The sequence below is a fragment of the Anneissia japonica genome, unplaced genomic scaffold, assembly GCF_011630105.1.
Source record: "Anneissia japonica isolate Jap-2015-1 unplaced genomic scaffold, ASM1163010v1 scaffold673_len1821605_cov196, whole genome shotgun sequence".
Taxonomy (NCBI): Eukaryota; Metazoa; Echinodermata; class Crinoidea; order Comatulida; family Comatulidae; genus Anneissia; species Anneissia japonica.
In genome coordinates this window covers 787,366-792,048 of record NW_022717449.1, presented here as the reverse complement: position 1 = coordinate 792,048, position 4,683 = coordinate 787,366, and the positions used below count along the sequence as shown (strand labels likewise).

The 4,683-nt window shown below is 37.7% G+C and overlaps 1 protein-coding gene across 2 annotated transcripts in view; it reads right to left on the bottom strand.

Annotated features, from left to right (window-relative positions):
- Positions 1-517, bottom strand: part of LOC117110272 — a 7,142-nt gene extending 6,625 nt beyond the window's left edge. Inside the window, exon 1 of one of the 2 annotated variants that reach the window (XM_033252916.1) lies at positions 455-517. The gene's annotated coding sequence lies outside the window, so the exon portion shown is untranslated. The remainder of the gene's footprint in view (positions 1-454) is intronic. The other variant, XM_033252915.1, reaches the window with a different exon arrangement.
- Between the last annotated feature and the right edge of the window lie 4,166 nt (positions 518-4,683).

Here is a 4,683-nt window from a genome sequence, read left to right as displayed (position 1 = left end):
CAGTAGCAATAGATTACAATAGGGAGATTATTGTTAACCACACACACATAGCATACGCACAGCTCTGTGCCTATTTGGCGTTCCATACAAATATATTACGGCCGAACAAGTGTACGGCCGAACCGGACGTAGGCCCTACTACAGGCTCTTGAATTAGGGAGGATAAATAAAAGGCCAAGGCCTCAAGTCAAGTGCTGGGCTAGCAACTAGGCTAGGCTGTAATACTATAATATAATCTAAGCTTAGGCCTAGCCTTTTGGTGACCGATATTTAATTATTTAGCCAGCAGAGCCGAGCCTGGCTAGGCCAGCCCAGGCCCTAGCTAGTGAGCCTAACAAAGCGGATCATGCTATGCCGTAGCCTGGGAAATTCTAACATCTTTCAGAAACCGATTACAAAATTTTATAAAAATTACATTTTTACAGTAGAGAAAAACAAAACAGTTAAGAACAACCTAAAATCCAGCGAGATGTTTACATCAAGTAGTTTGGCAATGGATGATCATGATTTGGATTGTTTTTTAGTTGCGACCTGAGTTGCGAGGACAGAGAGAGGTCGTAATTTCCGTATGTTCTCTCGTACAATCATCACATTTCACTGCATAATAATTTATAAACATTAGTTTCAATTTCAAAATATACATTTCTTAAATTACTATTTATTTAAGAGTCTATTAACGTATCATTTTTTTTTGTTTGTATTTAATATTATGTTTTAATGCTAAACTTAGCACATAAGTTTCCAAGATGGCTGCGCCCATGCAAAAAGACAATCAAAATATAGAGGGCGTATGATATATCATAATAATGATGACTAAAATATTGTAGGTACGATTAAAATCATGGTAACGGTTGAGGTTTCGTGCATCGAACTATAGAAAAAGCTTTATTTTTATTTATTTATTCTATTTGTTTATTTATTTACTTTGTGAATCGTTGGCACTCACGAGTGGTGAACATAACCATAACTTGAATACAATACAAGTCACATAAATACTGTACACTAGGGCCCTTAATACAATAATACTAATTATTTGGGTGCGCGTGTGTAGGTGTGTGTGTGTGTGTGTGAATTTGCATGCATATGATGTGGATTGTGTTCATATATAAAACACACAAATACATCCCTCCCCACCACCCAACCAACTAACCCCTTTTTCAAATTTGAACCACATGTAATGAGTAAAAATGAAAACATCCCAGCTAGCAAAGCGAAGTTGGCCCAACGTTGGTAAACGTTGGCAAGCGTCGGTAAGCGTCGCGGTCGGATATCTGACGTTGGTACGACGTTGGTGTTTGGTTGCAAAATTTGGTCGGAGAGGTAACACGTCAAACCAACATTGGAATTTCACGTTGGCCCAACGTATGAGTATATTTGTCGATTTTCCGATGTCGTCCCAACGTTGGTAAGCCGTAAATAGGCATTTTTCGTTTTGACTACGCGGCCAGTCTACTACGAACTAATGGAGTGTGACGGCAACACCAAGACACTGTTCGCGTGGTAGACCAAGAGCTGTTTTCGTTTTTTTAAGGCGACTACGACGACGCAGCACACACGTAGGCCTACGGAGGGGAGTTAGTCGACCATGGTTTTATTACCAGAGAACAATGTTCCCTTGTTTTATATTTGAAAAAGGAAATGTGAAAAAAAAACTTTAGCCAAATACTGTATACAAAATAAAAAGTTTCCAATAAACACTGAGTGATGTTTCGCTGTTGGCTAGGATCTAGGCCTACCTAGGCTAGGCCCTGGTGTCAAAAAAAGAGTCGTTACCGGGAGTAGAGGGGTGCCAGGCCTGCTCAGGCAATTTGCCAAATGCAACGATGATGTACAAATGAATAACAATTTTAAACAGAGGTATTTTAATTTATATAGCAAGGCATGATCCACGATATCAAGGGCGGATGCCCTAGCTAGCGGCACCAGATAATGTGTTTTCTCCTAGCCCTACCCGAAATCCACCCAAGGCTAGGCTAGCCTAGGCCTATAAGGCTCTTTTTTCACTATCCCCTGATTTACCTAAATTTATGTTGTGACTATTCATTCCTCATTTATTGCATTTGTATAAATAGGCCTTTATATAAAACATTTAATTACTCACGTACTTGTTTTAATAATTAATTCATTATAAACGAACAATGCTTGATCGCGGATGCGATGAAAAATGCAACCCCCAACAAAAAAGTTACCAGCAGTTTGCTAAACAATCCGGTGATCTGATTGGTCAATATTAGGGTAGTCGCCACTACGCCAAATTCAGAAATTGGGGTTGTCGCGGAAGCTGTCACAACACCGATTTAGCCAGTAAGGTTTGTGAGCATGCGCAGATGTCTGTTGCGCTCTATTAGTTCGTAGTAGACTGGCCGCGTAGTCAAAACGAAAAATGCCTAATATTCAGTCAGACTACGGACGTTGGTACAACGTCACGATTTGTTACTGGCCCGACGTCGGCAAACTACTAAAAAGATGGTTGGGTACTACCGTTGGCCCAACGTTGGCTAGAGTTTGTAAATATTAGATGTGATTGTAGACGTTGTCTACGTCACAGTACGTTGTTGGTCCGACGTAAACGTTTGAAATGGTGGTTGGTTAAATCCGTTGGCCCGACGTTGGTTAGAGGTTGTAAGTATTAGGATATGATAACAGACGTTGTCGCAACGTCAGAGTACGACGTCGGTAAACGTTAGTGAAGGTTGGTTACAACCATTGGGCCGACGTTGGTTAGAGGTTGTAAATATTAGATGTAATTAAAGACGTTGTCGCAACGTCATAGTACTTTGTTGGCCCGACGTCGGTAAACGTTTGACGTTGGTTACCACCGTTGGGCCGACGTTGGTTAGGGGTTGTAAATAGTGCATGTCAATTCCGGGCATCTATTGCCATAATTATAATTTGCTTTGGTACTATCTGTATAGAATAGATTATAGGTCCTTAATTAGACCTTTGCAACGCCTGTGAGGGAAAGGGTATCTAAGGGAGGGGGAGGAAGTCAATATTTTTTTGAGGAGGAACACTGCTTTGAAAAAGGATTGTTACCAAATGGAGAGTGCCATTTCCGAACGTCTAGAGGGGCGTGTTCTTAAAATTTGCTCACCTCAGCCCCAAACATGGCGGGGCTGAGATGGGTGTGTTGTACCTATTCTCTCCCCCCCCCCCGTCAAAATATGTATGGATCCGCCCCTCTGAAAGATCCAATTGGAATAGATTCAGAATTATTTGATCGGATGTATGAACAATCAGTTTAAAAATTTATCATTGTTAGAGTGACTAGTCGATATCGACGCTGAAACGTGCATTGAATCAAACCAATTTCTTATTTTTCGAAAATCATCGAATAGAAAAACTTCTTTGTGTTTGTAAAAATGTTGTTGTTAAAAGATGTTTTAAAAAGTTACGTTAGTACATATATAGCCCTCATAGTAGGTGCGCCTAACAATGGTGTTACTGGCTCAATTTACGGGGCGCCGTTTGGGACATTGCTATTTATTTCTTTAAATAGGCATTCTGTTGTTACAGAATAATTATGTACCACATAATTATTACTGTCAAACTATTATGTGTATATAATTAATTCTGTTGTTACAAAAATAATTATGTACCACAAAATTATTACTGTCACACTATTATGTGTACATAATTAATTCTGTGGTTACAGAAATAAATATGTACCACATAATTATTGCTGTCATACTATTCTGTGTACAAAATTAATTCTGTGTTAACAGAAATAATTATGTACTACAGAAATATTACTTTCTAACTATTCTGTTGTACAGAATCAATTCTCTACTACTTAATTTTGTTTCTATCACCACATAATTATTTCTGTTCTCTGTCCGCAAAGAATTATTTCTGTCCACTCTCTACGCAATTAGATGGTAGAGTTTCCATCAAACATCCAATAAAAGCATCCATGTCCAATACTGTCAAAAGTCCTTTGAGACTAAGACAGTTTGTGGGTTATTAGAATAATAAGGATAAAAGACATTTGTGAAGTTGGTAATTTAATTGGAGGGAGACCTAACAAAATTATTTCTGTACCGCACAGAATTATTTCTGTGAGAACTGAAATAATTCTGTGGTGAAGGAAACAAAATTATGTAGTACAGAATCGATTCTGTACTACATAATAGTTAGAAAGTACCGTAATAATTCTGTAGTACATTCTGCTAACACAGAATTAATTCTGTACAAAGAAAAGTTTGACAGTAATAATTCTGTGGTACATAATTATTTCTGTAACAACAGAATTAATTATGTACAGTACATACTGCATATAATCGTTTGACAGTAATAATTCTGTAGTACATAATTATTTCTGTGACAACAGAATGCCTATTTAAAGACATAAATAGCAATGTCCCAAACGGCGCCCCGTACAATTGGCCCTCTATAGGCCAAGATGTCATTCACATTGATGATAAGTTGGTCCAGTTTTAAGTTGCTTCAACATCAGTACCCTCTTTGCATTGTTACTAATTCATCAATATTTCTATTTTCAATGTGTAGAGGATGATTAGAGGTAAGTTATACTCTTTATTATGTCATTGTATTTATATTATAATTAACTTTAGCATAGTTAGCATTCCTTTATACCTTTTAGTTGCATTTCAAAAAGTGATGGAGTTATCACATAATAGTAAATACATAGGTCAATATGTACCATTATTGTTTTATTAACTA